Source organism: Coenobita brevimanus, chromosome 29 (genome assembly GCF_032717465.1).
Source record: "Coenobita brevimanus isolate Jiangsu-jjx chromosome 29, ASM3271746v2, whole genome shotgun sequence".
NCBI lineage: Eukaryota > Metazoa > Arthropoda > Malacostraca > Decapoda > Coenobitidae > Coenobita > Coenobita brevimanus.
Window position 1 is genome coordinate 38,558,349 of NC_136982.1, and position 18,618 is coordinate 38,576,966.

Consider the following 18,618-nt stretch of genomic DNA (forward strand, 5'->3'; position numbering starts at 1 on the left):
ATATTATTCATGGTAAGATGCTATTTATTATGCATATCTGTATGATGTACCGTCACTGTAAAAACCAACAGTTGGAAAAGGATAAACAGAATAGTGTATGTGGAACAAGGCAAAGACAGGAGATCAAAACCAAGCAAAAACAAAATATTGTTTCGCATGACTCGAATTTGAGTCATCAGAATCTCAACGGTTGGATTTATAATGACTCAAAATCGCGTCATTGGAATCTCAAAGGGTTAATAGCAAAACTCTGCTAAAGTTAGCGAAAGTGTTTCATCTCTTGACAACTTCCCTTTGACAAACTTCTGTTTTATGAAAATATTGATTTACAGCACAGATGCATTTATCTGGGCTTAAATCAATATTTATGTAAAATGGAAGTCTCCCAATGCATGCTGACGACCTGAAGGGTAAATATCTGCTAACTAGCTCATCTTAGCTATGAAACCTGATTTTTTAATTAACCTTTTGAGATTTTTGGAAGTGATGAAGAAGATTAAGCTGGGAAAGGCCCCAGGAATTGATGGAGTGTGTGGTGAAATGCTTAGGTATGGGGGTGAGATTGTTGTGGAGTGGATATGGAAGTTGTGTAGATTGGCTTGGGAAGAGGGAAGGGTTCCAGAGGACTGGAAATCAGGTATAATTGTTCCTCTGTACAAAGGAAAAGGGGAGAGAGAAGCATGTGGTAACCATAGGGGTATTTGCCTTCTTAGTGTGACTGGTGAAATATATGGTAGAATACTCATTGATAGGGTTAGGCATATGACAGAGGAGCTAGTTGGAGAAGAACAAGGGGGATTTAGGAAGGGAAAAGGGTGTGTAGATCAGATATTTGTTCTAAGATGTTTAGTGGAGAAGTATCTAGAGAAGGGAAGGAAAGTGTATGCTGCCTTCATGGACTTGGAGAAAGCTTATGACAGAATAGATAGGCAAGGTATGTGGAAGGTGTTGAGAATATATGGAGTGGAGGGGAAATTGTTGAGTGCTGTGAAGAGTATGTACGAGGGAGCTAGGGCTACGGTGCGAGTGGATGGTGAGCTGAGTGAGTTCTTTGATCTCAATGTGGGACTGAAACAGGGGTGTGTGACGTCTCCATGGCTGTTTAATATATATATGGATGGGGTTGTAAAGGAGGTGCAAGGTAGGGCAGTGGATGTGGGGGTGGCCCTAATGAATGAGGGTGAGATTTGGAAGCTTCCGGTGTTGCTGTTTGCTGATGATACAGTATTGTTGAGTGAAGATGAATGGGAGTTGCAAGGTTTGGCGAATGAATTTGGGACAATGTGTAGAAGGAGGAAGCTGAAAGTTAATGTAAACAAAAGTAAAGTTATGGTGTTTGAGAGGAATGAAGTCACAGAGTGTGCAGTGAGATTGGATGGTGAGGATATGGAGAATGTGAGTGCATTCAAGTACTTGGGTAGTGTGATGAGTAAGGATGGAACTTTGGGGGATGAAGTACGTGAAAGGGTACAGCAGGGAAGGAAGGTTGTTGGTACACTGAAAGCAGTGATGAGAAATAGGGAGGTGAGAATGGAAGTTAAGAAGTCACTGCATGATGGTATTGTGATCCCTACCCTGACGTATGGAAGCGAGGCGTGGACCTTGCAAGAGGGGAACAAGTCAAGAGTGAGAGCAGTGGAAATGAGTTACTTGAGAGGAGCATGTGGAGTGACGTGGAGGGACAGGTTGACGAATGAAGAAGTGAAGGAACGTTGTGGGGTAGATGTGGATGTGGTTGAAAAGATTAGGAGAAATACACTGAGGTGGTTTGGACATGTGGAGAGAATGGAGAATGAAAGACTGACTAAGAGGGTGTATGTAGGTGAGGTGGAGGGAGGGAGAGGGAGAGGTAGACCGAGGATGAGGTGGAGGGATGGAGTTGAGAGGTATATGAGGGAGGGGGGGGTGAGTTGGGGGGAGGGGAGTCAAATGGTGGGTGACAGAGTGACTTGGAGGCGTTTTGTCTGCGGCCACCCTTTGCGGGATTAGGGCGTCGGGCTATAGATAGATAGATAGATAGAGATTTTTGGCCCTCCGCCGATTGTGTCTGCCAGATTCAGCTGGGCGCACATGCAGCATGCCATCATGCAGTGAATTAGTACTTAATTGGACACTGTACGGTACAGTAACTTTTTATGGTAGACTAATGAAAGTGGTACCGTTTTAAAGCTGAACAGTTGCTCTTTATTATAGTATGGTTGAAAAAGGTAAAGATGATACCTAAAAGGCCAACAAGACGAGCAGAAGTTAGCCGAAAAGGAAAAATCGCACACCCTTCTGCAGAAAATCGTAAAATAAAATAAAAATAAATAAATAAAATTACATGAACTCTGATAGCACCATGTCAATCTACCGTAAATTCCCCATCTATTGATATATAGGATATGGCAGTTTGTTAGTTTTCAGAGAAAAGCAAAAGTTCTTGTCATGCTGGCATATATCCATGCTGGTAATACAGATATTATTCATGGGAAAAACCTATTTATTATGCATATCTATCTGATGTACTCATCACTGTAAAAGCAAATAGTTGGAAAAGGATAAACAAGATTGTGTATGTGAAACAAGGCCAGATAGATGGAAAACATGCCAAAAAAAAATATTGTTTCCTATGACTCAATTCAAGTCATCAGACTATCAATGACTCAATTCGAGTCATCGGAATCTCAAAGGATTAATACTGTAGTCACATTAGGCACAATTTTTTTTACCGGATTTCAGTGTGCGTTCATTGACCTACATGATGATAAAAATTATATTATTTTCCATTTAAAAGTGACATTTCAGTAGATGACCACTGATTTGGTATTTCCTTGTACCGCTTCACAACAGTAGTGGTTGCCCTCTGTGATGAGGTATTCCCGACACTTTTCATGTCTCTTGGAACAGAGATGAATCTTTTTTCTGGTGTGATTCTACTTGTGTTCACTGGAACAAAGCACCAATGGTGGTTATTTGCTGACTTGGCTATGATGAAACAAAGCTTGAATAAACAGATCCACAAATCACACAACTTTTGTCTCCGGGCTTGGCGGGTGTATGACATCATGGCCACTCGAGACTCGTGCTGCCATCAACCTCTTTTTGTGCAATGTTGAAGGCTTATAAATCCAAATTTTTACTTTGGTTTGTCAAATAATCTATATCATAGGATAATTCTGCACATTTATCACCCCAAAAAATTGCTTACTTATAAAAAAAAAAATCGACCATCAACCAGTCCATTATTAATGGTAATTCTCCTTCAAAAAGGGTGGAGCAGCTCTTACAGAACATAATGTTTCCAGTGCAAATAAAAATGGACATAATAGAGACCTGTACTTCTGGCACTGGTTAATTATCCACTGGTCCAATTAAGTTCGGTCACTTCACCTGTGCATGTGATAACATCTAATGAGGCTCAGCCATATCTTTCCCCATGACTTGCATCTGCTATGGCCGATCAGACACAAGACATCAGAGATATTGCCATTTGAGATAAAAAGAGGTTGTGTAGATCAGATATTCATTTTTCTTAGATTTTTAGTGGAAAAGTTTTTAGAGAAGGGAAAGAAGTTGTATGCGGCCTTCATGGATTTGGAGAAAGCATATGACAGGGTGGATAGACAAGGATTGTGGAAAGTATTAAGAATATATGGAGTAGAAGGGAAGTTGTTGAATGCTGTGAAGAGTATGTATGATGGTGCTAAGGCTGCAGTACGTGTGGATGGCGAACTGAGTGAATTTTTCTCTTTTAAAGTTGGGCTGAAACTGGGATGTGTCATGTCTCCATGGTTGTTCAATCTGTACATGGATGGGGTAATAAAAGAGATACAAGGTAGGGCAGTGGATGTTGGAGTGGCCCTAGTGAGAGAGGGCACTGTTTGGAAACTCCCTGTACTGTTGTTTGCAGATGATACTGTGTTGTTAAAAGAAGACGAAGGGGAGCTGCAAGGCTTGGTGGATGAGTTTGGAAGAGTGTGTAAGAAATGGAATCTAAAGGTGAATGTACAGTAGAGAAGAGTTAAGTGATGGTCTTTAAGAGAGGTGAAGTCAGTGAATGTACAGCAAGACTGGATGGTGAGGAAATGGAAAATGTGAGTACGTTTAAGTACTTGGGGAATGTGATGAGTCAGGATAGAAGTTTGGAGGGTGAAATGCTTGAAAGGGTACAACAAGGAAGAAAGGATGCTGGTTCCTTGAAAGCAGTGATAAGAAACAGGGAAGTGAGCATGGATGTGAAAAAGTTACTACATGACAGTATTGTGATACCAACCCTAATGTATGGAAGGGAGGCTTGGACGTTGTTGTAAGGACACAAGTCAAGAGTGAGAGCAGTGGAAACAAGTTATTTAAGAGGAGCCTGTGATGTCACATGGAGAGACAGGCTGACAAATGAGGATATAAAGGAACGTTGTGGTATGGATGTGGATGTGATAGGAAGCATTAGGAGGAACACACCGAGGTGGTTTGGCCATATGGAGAGGATGGAGGGTGAGAGACTGATGAGGAGAGTGTATGTGAGGTGGGGGAGAGGCTGAGGATGAGATGGAGGGATGGAGTGGAGAGGCATATGAGAGAGGGGGTGTGAGTTGGGAGCAGGGCAGTGAAATGGCGGGGGACAGGGCGATGTGGAGGTGATTTGTTTGTGGCCACCCCGTACGCGATTAAGGCGTCTGGCAGTAGATAGATAGATAGATCTCTTCAAAGTTGTTTTAAAACATACCAAGCATGTTGTAGTACCAATAAAAATTAATGAAGACAACAATGGGTGATGCTAGAATATAAATTCAGGTCAACTACAGCAAGAAACAAGTTAATAGTAATTACTGACTAAATGTGCACCTTACACTGTAATATCCAAAGCTTATGCTGTTGAATGAACACGGCCTTGATAGTTCAATGAAAATTAATTATAGTATTAATCAATTATACAGTATTCACAGAATGACAGGGAATCATCCATGGTGTGAACTGTCCTGACAGAGAATCGTCCATGTTTTGGCCAGCAAATTGTCAAGGACCTGCAGTAACTTAACAGTTGCCATACATCCAAACAACAGCCTGAAGGGAGATTTGCTCAAACAATTTCATTAGTCCTCAGCTGGTGACTTCAAAACTTACCAAATGTGGTTTGTACGCTACTATCCCTATGAACTATTTGGTTAAATACAGCCTCAAGTATATGGGCAAAAAATTTCATTTTTTTAAGTTAACGTTATCATTACTGAAAATGCCGGTCACATAATTTGGTCTATATGTAGTTATGGTCTGCAACCACATTCAGAAATGTTATCAATAACTTGGTAAAAAAAGATAAGCAATGCATAATGAAACTAATGGCAATATCCTATGCCTTTGCAGCAGGTACCAAAGCCACCGGTCCATCGATGATCACGGTCGCCGAAGCTTTGCAAAGTCACGGCAGTGTTTTCCAACAATCACCCTCGCAACAAATGATCACGTCATTATTTGTATACTAATCCGTGCTATGAATCTTTAAAAATAACTTAAACAATGTTATCACATTGGAAGATTTAAAAAGTGACGCAGAAAGGGCATAAACACATTCCACCCACCCTCGTACAATCAGCTGGGCCGTGCCGTTCTCAATGACGAAATTAAACAAATGAAGCTCGCTAGGCGGCGGGCGCACAGGATAGGCAGTTCTGTGGTAAGTTTTTGGCTCTTGATAATTCCCGAAACAGTTCAGATGAAACTAATAATTTAGAGTGTTTATCAATAGCAATAAAGATTCCAATTAAGTTACGGAAGAATTAGATTATTAGAATGAACAAGTCAAAAGAGCGGCAATTTCAAACATTGCTAATTTTTTTTGCAGAGATCATTTTCCTCATCCAGTAAAATAAAGGAATGGGCACATTTGCCTGAACTAAAGAAAGGTCAGTCGAAACCACCAAACAGCTGCATCTTTTTCTTTGTTTGTTTATACCTAACATGGGTTATTAGTGTAGTACTATACAACATATTCAGGGAGACTTCCTGTCACTGACAACTCTGGAGAAGAATTTAGATCTTGAATTGTCCTTTTGTATGCCATCATTTGCCAGAGTTGAATAATTTGTTTTTATCAGTAGCTGTCTGTTTATTTGTAATTTTGGACACCTGCATGAGATTTCCTCTCCTTTGTCTCATATTAGAGAATGTAAGTTCAAGAACTTTTGTCTTAATGCAGACTTTGTTGCCTTTCTCTGTACATTACTTTCTCCAGATTATCAGTATCCCTTGCCAAATAAGGTCTTGATACAAGCCTGAACTGGTTTCCATGTGGAATCTCTTGTATGGGTGCATTTTCATGAATACACTCATGTTTAAAACTGTTCATCAGTCTCCTCATTGCAAATGTTGCTTTTAAGCTGCCATCTGACACTGTTCTGTTGGCTTTAGGTCCTTCATGCTGTAAATTCCAAATCCTTTTCTTCTGTAGTTGTATCATTTTTAAGAGCTACAGCACTTCCTCTCCACCTATATTTTTGTGCATAGTACAGTATATACCGTATTTTCTTTGTTATGTTGGCCCATGTGCATATTTTACTTTCTTTGAATTAGATTTCTTATAAGACCATTTACAGTCTTCCTGTGTTCCCTTGCAAAACATTTATATCTTCTGTTTTAGCTCTCCTGTATATTTTTGTCATCTACAAATCAAACATTTGAACTGACAGTTTGCTGTATATCACTGACACACTTATTCACTTCATGCACCAAACTGTCACAACACAGACAAGTTGTTAATATAACTTCAACAAAAGATCTCTGAGTAACCAGTTGAAGTTGCCAGTTTCCTGTTGTCCACGGGGTTCATGTCCAGTTGAACCTGTGGTTGCAACAATAAAGGATGGTTTACCTGTTTTCACTGTTACACATACACTGCCTTGACCACTGAGCACACAGGGTCATCTGTTGAGACCTACATTTTAGGTATCTTGTATTGCCTTTGTGCACAGCTTTATTGCCACCTGTGTTGTTGCATTCAGTATACTGTATTGCCTTTGTCACTTTAATAAAGGACCTTGCTCTTTTCCTTCTCAGCTTGTGGAGGAACAAGCCTGATAATTGGTGCACAGCACTTATGGACCTACAGAATGCCCTGAAAGGATTGGGCTGCCTGTGGCCATCAATACCATCATTTACTAAGTCAGGGAACAGGCTGAGATTATGGTTACAGTACTACATGCCTTACTGATAGTCTAACCACCTTGCCTCGTCCACAGAAGTCGACCTTTAACCTTGGGATGTCTAATTTATTCTGTTCAAATTGCTACCTTTCAAAGGGCCAAGAGCGCACTGGCACTGAGCAGAGTTGTGAAGCTGAGGTCTCTTGTTGTTGTTGTTGCTGTTGAGTAACCCCCATCTGTCTGGCTGAGCAGACCCATCAACCATATACAGTACTGTACTGTATATGCAACCACCCTTACAGGGCTGTCCTGTGCAGTGAACTATAGTAGGTGCCACATCACTCCATTGTTTAATTATATGATTACCACCCAGAGTTGTATATGGCTTCCTGGGTTACATGAAACCATTAGGTTTGTCACTCAATGCAGAGCCACCAGAAATGGAGAGAAGAGCACTGTAATATAAAGTGACAGGATGGATGGGAGAAATAGGAAGAGAGGAAAGCAAAAACAAAGAAAATGATAAAGGTGAAAGAAAAAGTAGGCAGCACTACATTAAGTGAGTGGATGATGGTCAACACCACCTACCACCCTGGGGCTGAGGGTGAGGAGGGCCAACCATTGGTATGGGGCAGAGGATTGCTGACAGGTACAGAAAGGGAAGGCCGAGTGGTGGGAAGCTAAGATCAGGAGAGATCACAGGGCAAAGACTAACTGTCATGAATCAGTCTGTCAGTATTTAGTGACAAGAGAGATGGTAAGGTAGGACTGAGGAAGGATAAAGTTACAGTAAGAGAGTTTTAGGAAAGGAAACAGCACTGAAGCTTAAATCATTCTCCTGACTATATTATGATCATTCGCTCTTTGCTAATATTGGTGGGGATCAGGTTAAATTAAATTGAAGGTTCTTGTGATGAACCCTTCAGCGTTCCCCACAATCTATGGCACACTCTTCTTTCAAAGCTTTAGATATACTTTCGTACTGTACGAGGGATAGTGCCAAGGTCTGTCATGGGGTGATATTTCCTTTTTCTATCACTACACCTTCTCTGGTTGAGGGGTCAAAGAGGTAAGCACATGCTATGGTAGGAAGGCTGCCTTTATTGTGAGGGCTCCCCCATCAACCCTGGAAAAAAAAAAAAAAAGAGAGAGAGAGAGAGAGAGAGAGAGAGAAAAGCACTGAAGAGAGTTCTTGAGGGAGAGGTGGGAAGCCAGTGAACAGAATGGGTCAGAGAAAGAGTTTTGAATTTCTGGTGAGAATCACAAGTATGTGGGGCAGTATGAATAAGTGAAAGTGCAGTTATTGAGGTTTTAGTGAGTATGGGTTTTAGATTTTTCATAAGTGTGAAAAGGGTCGTAATTGGAGAGAGATATGTGGATGGGCGTAGGGCTCTGGTTGAAAGTGCTTAGTACTGAGGTCAGTGTTGAAAAGATTTGTTATTGGAGTTGACTGCCCAATCAATCAGTCAGTCAATAGTTAGATATGGGATGGGAGAGATGGAATGATGGGGGACAGAAAGGATAAGAAGGATGGATAGGAATTTTAGGAGTTCAGCTGAAGCTGAACTTGGCTTGCCTAAAGTGAATACTCCAAAGCACCAGGTCACCCTGGGCTCATCCAGGGATAATAAAGGGAGTGGCTGTTGGCCATTACCTCTTTGGATGGACGTGCACCTTATAGAAACACACCAACCATTGCGCTCATCAGGGCATGGCCGTGCCACTGTTTGGGGGGAGTGGGAGACAAGGTATACTGTATACAGTATGTCATCTGTAATGCCCCACACAGAAATCTGATGTGCTCTCTTTGATGTGGCAGGGGCCTGTTGTGTTTGTGCCCAGTTAGAGGATATCATCTCGTCAGGGTTTCCTATCTATCTTCCCAGGGGACATGCAGCATGCCTTTAACAGATGCCTGTGACTGTGTTACATGGAATAAAGTGTACTTCGTCCAAAAAAATTTTACCAGTAATTCATTCTGATAATAATTTTCCTCAGTCAAAGAGAAATCTGATATAAGGTAGAGGCATATACCTATAAGTTTACTGAAGAACCTGTTAGCTACTAAATGTACTTTTTCCAGACACTGTGATTTGCATTAGATATGGTCACAGAAATTTTTTTTGCCCATTTTATACAAGTCTGTACATAACTTACGTTTCATGATAATCTCTGACTCATACCACTAATGGCACTGGCCAAGGAAAGAGGGGTGCTGAAGCACAATCATGATACTGCATTATTTTTCCTTGGTTGGGGCCAGTACCATTATGATGTATTTCACAGTTGGTTGCAATTATCCACTTTTTATTTTTTCCCCTGCCTCAACAACTCTGACTTTTAAGAGGAGGCACTTCTGAGGAAGGAAATGTAATACACATACATTTTAACATCAGCTTTATTACAGAAATTCAGAAAAAAGATAATACTGGACTAAAAGGAATGATTCTCAAGATTTTTGTGCCTAGCAGTAATACTATCATCAGTAATAAGATAATGTAAAATTTTACCCAGTATGTATGTGACCAGAAAGTACTGCAGTAAATAACAACCACTGTTATCTGGCAGCTCAAGTACATCATTACCACTACAGCATAATAATCATTACATTTGTACGCTGAATAACATTGAAATACGGTTATTTTCCTTAACTCACTGCAAGCTTAAGCTCACTTGCAAAGATCACATTTGTGCAAGACAGAGAAGAAAATGAGAATCGTGGATAACTTATGGAGAATATTACTTCATTTTCAGTATCAAGTAAAACCTTACACTGCTAAAGTAAATAAATATCAGTGTTGGTTATTAGCAGCCAACATATGAGAATGAAACCTGGGTAATGAGTCACAAAGAATATGTTTGGTTATACATCTCCTGCAGAAATAACATTTTTCAAGAACAGCTGCAGGTACAAGCAGGAAGGATGCACAAGTAATATGAAAAATGTGAGAATTTTGGATTGGAAGATAGGGCTATAGGAAAGAGAAATGGTAATGGTGAATTGATAGGTTGGTGTAAGAAAGCACTGCATGACAGCATACTAGTTTCAATACTGATTGAATGTCAAACCCTAAGAGCAAAATCTGATTAAATATAGTTAATTCAATGAGCCTATGGAGTGACATGAAGGATCAGATGGCCAAATGAACAGATTTATGAACAATGTGGTATGAAGATGGGTGTAGTGTGAGATGTAAAATATAATAACTAAGGCCATAAACAGCAACAGAAAACAGAGACTGACCAAGACTGTACATGAGACTGGGATGGTTGGAAAAAGAACAGATAAAATATCAGGCTGACACAAAAAAGTGACACGGAATAATGTTTTATGGGATGAGACACACACCTGGTGGAAGGGAGGGCAGAAGCTCACCATGGTGCAGCATCAGGCAGTAGAAACACAAAGAGAAACGCATTACAGGCAACCTCCCACATTCTTGGGCCCGAAATTCATGGCCCACACTTTTACACGGATTTTCCCCTAGCAAAAATTTTTTCAGCAATCCGAGTCTGCAGAGAGCACTGGGAGGCATTTGCAGTGTTTTGCAGTGTCGGTTATTTCCCACACTCAGCCACCCGCACACTGTTTCATGAGGAGGCCATACCCATACACACCCAGCACCTGGGCCTTCGCTGGTCTCCCTCTCTCTCACTCTCTTACCTGCGATCATGCCAAAAACACCTCCACTATGCTCTCACTAGGTACCTGTACTGATTAACTTCTAACTTTCTTTATTGCCCTACCGTAGTGCTCTCATTTGCGCAAAGGCTTCAATTGCAGTGCTGTGCTATATTGCAGAGCAATGTATGGCCCTATTTGATGAATTTTTGTGCATGTTAGTGTGATAACATGTGCTATCACGTGTGTGCCATACTGGGGTTGTAGCCTGAGGTCAGTATTAATTTGTGCCATAGCCTAGTTCTCCCACATGTGCTGATGTTACAGTAGAGCAGTACAGCCCTATTTTGTGATTTATTTTGTGATAACTGTGTTATAACATGTTATCCCATACCCATTTACAGATTATTTCTTTTTTAAGGAAATTGTATCCGTACTGTACAGTAGTATATTATATATTTATGCTGTTTTAAGCCAGTTTTAGGTTCCTGTGATGGTTTCTATGGGCTTACAGGGGTTATAGACTACCGTACCAGGACCATTTTCAGGGGGGGGGGTGCATCAAAATTAAGCGGAATCATGGGGGTCAGTGTCCCCTAACTACCGCAAAATTGGGGAATTGCCTGTACATGTATTTCTTCATGAGGGAAGAAATCAAGGGTTGGAACCCTGTAAAGTTGTCCCTTTTAAAGAAAGCCAAACAAGAGAGAGCCAACATCAATACATTACAGTATTTCAAGATTCCCAGATATATAGATCTAGAGACCACAGGAAGGGGTGGGGGTATAAAAGGAGAGTTAGATTGTTTCACAGGTGACGTGACAGAGTAACAGAAAATGTTTCAGGCATGTGAATATGAAAATACTATTGGGAGAGAAAAGTAAAATGTGGTGTGGAAGACAAGAATGGAAAGGTATATTGGTGAGAAAGAGAGAACAGGAAAAGGGGTGACTGAAAAGTAAAAGCAAGCTGGTAAAAAGTAGCCTTGAAGCAGCTGTCACAGCTTTTCCCTTTTTGAAGGTTTCCAAGGGAAAGAAAGGTGTTAAACTTGATGAAGATGATGAAAATTAATTAAACTGTGAGAGATATCAAAGAAACTTTGGTCACTATCTGAAAATGAAACTTCTAGGTAAAACAGGAAACATAAACCTAGTTTTCTGGGGATGTGACACATTTCTGTTCGTTTCTCTACTTATCAGTCAAAATTTACATTTACAGTACCAGTAATACTTTTTACAAATCTACACTGTTAGTCTTCTGTTCTCTCAATTAACATCTCTTTGCAAAAATTTTCAACCAAACTTACTTCTTCCATACCATTAATACTTCTTCCATCAATTCTTAATACAAATTCTGATTCATGTACAGTACTTGTGAAACACATGCAAACACTGTACTGAGTTCACAACAGAATATTGAGATAAACTGTGTGTGAGCATCCATGAACCAGCTAAGCTATGTGTCTACTGTGGTTACCTTTGGTTCACTAAAGTCTTGATGTGACCCAGATACTTTCCTGTACAAGAGTTATATGACTAAATAAATTAAGATGAAAAGGGGGATAATAACAAGACTGAAGATTATACAGCATTGTAAGATCCATATCATGAGTTATGCACATACTGTATGCTATCTGGTGGCAGTATTTCAACAGAACATTCAGTTCCCCTTTACTACAGCTCTCCAAACTATTGGCCTTAGTAGCTAGAACTTATGTTTTATGGATACATTTATTGTAACATAAATATGACAAAGTACAGCAAACCACTGATAATCTACATTCATGGATTTCATCATAGAGTTCTGTAAACTGAAAAAGGCAATATGTCCATTTGAAGTTGGTAGTATTCGTCCATGAATATCAAAACAGTAACCAAGATGTCTTAACTGGACTCTATGATTACAAATAAAAGGGATTTATTGCACAGCAGGTCCAGGCATCAGACCCACCAGCATATAATATAATAATACTTTACTCAGAATCATCATCATAGTATGTCACTGACTTCCTCAAACTGGATTCCACTAAGGTGCTAAAAATTAGATACTGCTAAAGTTTTTGTCATGCAAGTCCGTGTACTACAGAGAAAAAAGACTGGTAATAACTACCACACATGCATGCATGCACACACATATGAGGTGTCTAGCAGCAGAGCGACATATGCATCAGGGGGTTATGTTCGAGTAATTGAAGCTTAAATTTGAAGAATGTGTACATAAAAGGTATAAAGAAAAAACTAATATTATTTTATATCAATGTAATGCTCTAAAAAAAATGCAATTTAACGAATCCATTGTTTAGGGGAAAAAAAAAAAAAAAAAAAAAAAAAAAAAAACATGCACACCTCCACATTGGGGGTCATACACAAAATATTAACAAGGGTTAAAATTATGTGATCCAAATAAAAATAAATATAAAAATTAATAAACTGTGAAAGTTTTATAATACTGTAATAATGCAATTTCTTGATTTTTGATTAATTTTTATATTGTAAACTTTTAATCAAATGCACTCAAAGCACTCAAAATGGGCAGAGGACAGTGCAGCCCATCAACCATGTGCAAGTTTTAGGGGGACACTGGTGAGGAACTGGTTGAGGCTGGGGGCTAGTACTGAGATGCGGACTCCCAATGGCTAGCAACTCATGGCCCGTACGTCCTTCTGCCATGTGGGAGCAGACTTCCTCTATGGGTGTTCAAGGTCTAAAACACGCGACGCTTGCCCATCTGCCAGCCAACCATAAGGGTTCTGTTTGTATGTAGCTTTATACAGGGAGGAACTAGAAGGCTCCATCTACATATTGGCGGGAATAACTCACCATCGGCCATTTTGGCACATACGTCACTCTGCTGCTAGACGCCTCATATGCACACATGCATGCACTCACACACACACACACACACACACACACACACACACACAAAGCACAAGTAAGAATACTAATTATTTTGCAATTTTTATGTATAACTGCAGCTACTGTATTACATAACAGTTTTTTGCTTCAGCATGCAGCACAGGTACCCTGCACAATGTAACATTATGCTCTCTTCTCTCTATTTTATTTAAAAAAAAAAAATAATAATAATAATAATAATAATCACAATTGTTGAGACATCATGACAGATGTATACGAGTGGTGTAGAGAAACATGAGTCTGAGACAACTTATTCATGACTAGTTTCGCATAGAGGCTTCTTCAGAGGAATGAACTTTTCCCAGGTCAGTCTGACTTACATGGCTGGCTGCTGGATCACACTCTCGGTTAAAACCTTAATCTACAGGTCACTGATTGGTCTGTTACCTTTCCCTCTCTGACCTGACCATCTGTGCTGCTATGTGAGACCACACCACATCAACAGCTGGCCATATAAGTCAGAATGATCCAGGAAAAGTTCATTTCTCTGAAGATGCCTCTGTGCAAAACTAGTCAGGAATAAACTTGTCTCAGACTCACGTTTCTCTACACCACTAATAATTACAATATTTACATTGCATCGTGGTAGGTGGCAGTGCTCACCATCCACTCACTCAATGGAGTGTTGCTCTCAGGTGACTGCCCTTTCCTCTCTTCTTTCCTTCCTTCATCTTCTTCCTTTCCTTTATTCTTTCCTCTTCCTTCTGTCAATGACTCTACACAGAATGACAAGCCAAATGGTTTCCTGTACACCAGGAAATCATTTACTGTACTACACTGAGAGGTAACCATATAACCAAATTATGGTGCCTGGTGGTTTAGTGGGTAATTATGGCAATCCAATTGGATTGAGCTTGTGCAGATTTATATCCAAGGGGTGGTTGGGGAGGGGGAGGCTGAGGATGAGATGGAAGGATGGAGTGGAGAGGTATATAAGAGAGGGGGGTGTGAGTTGGGAGAAGGGCAGTGGAATGGCGGGGGACAGGGCAAAGTGGAGGTGTTTTGTTTGTGGCCACCCCATATGGGATTAAGGCGTCTGGCAATAGATAGATAAGACAGATAGGTTGGGGGTTTGTTGCTCATGTAATGCTATTCAGGAATGAGTGAGGCTGGTCACTCTCATCTTTAACATCAAGACCAACTTGCCTAGCCCCAGGCTCCTACGCTCCTCACAGAGCAACACAAATGAACAAAAATCTCACTGCAATTTAAGTGATACTGTAAACCTGATATCACATTCATGTATTTAAAAATTAATATAATCAACACAACAGATGAAACAGAACATTACTGGAATACTAGTCATATACCAGTAACATTAAAGTCTGCAATGGTGTTAAAGCCAAGCATAATCTTAATCCTTTCAGTCTTGCAACTTTTAATTTTTAATTTTAGCTTTGTTATCACCATATGATTTTATTCTGCTTACGAAAGATATTTAAAACTGGAGGGATATGAAACAGTTTTCATTAACTCCTCCACTACAAGAGGCACTTTCCATGTCAAGTAAAATCATCTGCTACTGGCAAGATTAAAACAAATATGATGTCCTTGGGTTGATGGGGTTATGCAAAGTTACTGTCTTATTAAGGAAAAAAAGAAGTATTAAACTGACCTAATATTATACAGGTTGGCAAAAAGAAAAATGGACATTCATAAATCCAACAATATGGCATTCATGTCACTGATAACAGTGATCACCTGTTGAGTGGTTAAGCTTGCTATTTTCTTACCGAACCAGAAATAGGTGAACTGAGTGAAATTCCTGTAGTTATAAGAGACTACAGTGCATTTATTCATTCCTAACAAAGATATCCAACTCATTTTAGCTTGGTTATTGGCAAAGTGAAGTCAGTGTGAAGGTTTGAATTGCTTAGTAACAAAAGATACTCATTTCCACCTCATAACCAAGGCTCTTTAAGTTTCATGCAACCATGATTTAAGTGTTCAAGTTCTATGAATGACAAGGTCCCCACAGATGAAAACAATTCAACAATTAAATGATAATGCCCAAATTTAAAACAAATTATAGATTCATATCGGACAGCCGACAGACTGACTGCCGAAATGTTGAAGGCCTCAGTCGATATAGGGGTGAGTTTAGTCACTGATCTGATAAATAGGATTATTTATGAGTGTGTTATCCCAGATGACTGGCTGAAGAGTGTAATTATAAATGTGTATAAAGGGAAGGATGCCCTGGAGAGAGGAAATTATAGAGGTATAAAGCTTTTAGATCAGATAATGAAGATAATGGAGAGAGTTTTAGAAGGTATGATTAGAGAAAGAGTGAATATTGATGAGATGCAGTTTGGGTTTATGCCAGGTAGGGGGACCACTGATGCCATATTCATTGTTCGACAGCTTCAGGAAAAATATATTGGTAGGAGAAGGGATCTTTATTTTGTTTTTGTTGATTTGGAAAAGGCCTTTGACAGAGTCCCTAGAGAGGTGGTGAAGTGGGCAATGAGAAAGCTTGGCTTGGAGGAGTGGCTGGTTAGGGTGGTTATGGCCATGTATGTGGGTGCTCACACCCAGGTAAGAGTGAATGGAGATTTGAGTGATGGGTTTTCCGTGAATGTTGGTGTGCATCAGGGGTCAGTCTTGAGTCCCATGTTTATCATGGTACAGTACTTGAAGCCCTTTCACGGGACTTTAGAAACGGACTCCCGTGGGAGTTGTTGTATGCTGATGATTTGGTGTTGATTGCAGAGAACGAAAGGGAGGTGGAGGAAAGGTTTAGGAAGTGGAGAGATGGTATGGGGCAAAAGGGTTTAAGGGTAAATGCAGATAAAACAAAAGTGATGATATCTAGGGTTGGTGGCGGTACTGTCAAAGACGAGGGAGAGTGGCCATGTGCAGTTTGCCACAAGGGCGTGGGAAGTAATTCCATCTTGTGCGGTGTGTGTGATAAATGGGTGCATAAGATATGTAGTGGTATCAGAGGTAGACTGCGAGATAATGCTGATTTTATGTGTACGGCATGTTGGGGTGAGCAGGTGGAGATTATCAGACGTGAAAGGATTGAACTTGCTGGTGAATCTCTTGAGTGTGTGGAAGAGTTTTGTTATTTGGGAGACATGTTGTGTGCTGGAGGTGGGGCAGGAGCTAGCTCTGTGGCTAGGGTAAGAAGTGGTTGGAAGAAGTTCGGGGAGCTCTTGCCCCTCCTGACATTGAGAGGACTCTCCCTACATGCTAAGGGGTCTTTGTATGCAGCATGTGTTAGGAGTGTAATGCTGTATGGTAGTGAGACCTGGGCAGTGAAGGAGGAAGATATATGCCAGCTCAGACGTACAGAAATGACAATGATTAGGTGGATGTGCAGTGCGTCCCTGCGTCCAAGGCCTGGAGGGGCTGGGTTTACGATGGAAGAGTTGAAAGGTAGGATGGGACTGGAGTGTATTGGTGTTGTAATGAGGAGAGGTAGATTGAAGTGGTTTGGACATGGTTTGGGTGAGGAAGGTGAGAAGTGTTAATATTGGGGGTGGGGTTATGAGGGGTAGACCGAGAAAGACATGGGACGCCCAGTACGTTTTGTGACCTTAGGATTAAGGGACTGAACAGGGAGGCTGCAATGGATTGTGCAGTGTGGAGAGCCGCCATTAGGTGACCAAGGCCGACACATGCAAGCATGTTGGAGCCTTTAAAAAAAACGAAAAACGAAAATAAAACGAAACAGCATCAGCCACTCCAGTCAACATGTGCATGAGCTAGGTGATGACCGTGATTCACCATCAATGTATGCATGCACGTGTACAGTCATCCCTTGGTTATGGTGGTTTTTGTTATCAATGCTAGATTAAAGTATGCACTCCTGCCATTATTGCACATTTTTCAGCTAAAAAAACACTATCAGACACTTAACCTGTTAACTGCGTATGGCGGATTTTTGGAGGTGTCCATGGTGAGCAGACATAGGGGTAAAAATGAAATTTCCTAAGGGCCAAATTTTGTCTTAGGAATTGAGAGAACACATGCCAAAGTATATAGTAATGAAATATTAGCTCAATATTTACCTTGGTAAAGCCATGGATGAACATCGAAGTGTCTGATTACCTATTGGAATGTATGGTTTTCATTTTCTTTTTTGGTTTTGGTTTTGGTTTCAGAGGCTCAAACATGTTTGCATGGGTCAGCCTTGGTCAACATGGCAATATATTCAAAATTCACCAGCGCATCCAGGGCTGTATTGAGCAGTCACACTTGGAACAGCCCAGGCTGTACAGAGCAGTTAACAGGTTAAGCTGGTTTCTGCTGACAATGATGGTGTAATACAGTATCTGTTGTTTCTGATGCCTTTGAGGGATCAAAGATGAGGCCCAATTCAAGGAGATAATCCCAGGTAGTTGAGACCACTACATCTCCACCCTCTAGCCTCAGAACCCCTTACCTCAAGCTTATCTCAGCTCTATCTGTGATATGTGTCTTCCTGATTGTGCCCACGTCATCATTTTCTATTAACCTAACGGTGCCTGTGTGTATTTCTGATATGTACCATAATGGTATGTATGTATTTAGTGAGTAAAAATTGCTATAAAAGGAAAAATTTGGGTTTACAAGTGGGGTACCTGGTACCACAAGGTTAAATGCTATAGGTTCTGTACTTTCGTTATCACGCATTTTAGTTTATTTTTTTTCATGCGAGGAAGAAGGAACCAAAGGCCGCAAGCCAGCAATTATTGTTCCTTCCAAGAGAAAAACAAAATACAAGAAAGAGCACAGACTAGGCTTGGTACCAATTGTGTGTGATAACCAAGGGATCATTGTCATCTCTCTCTCTCTCTCTCTTTCTTTCTTTCCTTCTTTCTCATTCTTTCCCTCGTGTACAACAACTCTCTTTGAATAACAAAGAAATACAAAAATTACAATTATAAATATACAGATGCTTCGCATCTACAGCAATAATATCTCTAGTATGTTAGTTTCATCTATGGTTTGTAAACTGACCTTACCTTACAATATG

The 18,618-nt window shown here is 40.4% G+C and overlaps 1 protein-coding gene across 1 annotated transcript in view; it reads right to left on the bottom strand.

Moving 5' to 3' along the window:
- The window catches only part of COX6B (Cytochrome c oxidase subunit 6B), a 33,970-nt gene extending 28,385 nt beyond the window's left edge, over positions 1-5,585 (bottom strand). The window contains exon 1 of the mRNA XM_080268686.1: positions 5,559-5,585. The gene's annotated coding sequence lies outside the window, so the exon portion shown is untranslated. The remainder of the gene's footprint in view (positions 1-5,558) is intronic.
- Positions 5,586-18,618: the final 13,033 nt, after the last annotated feature.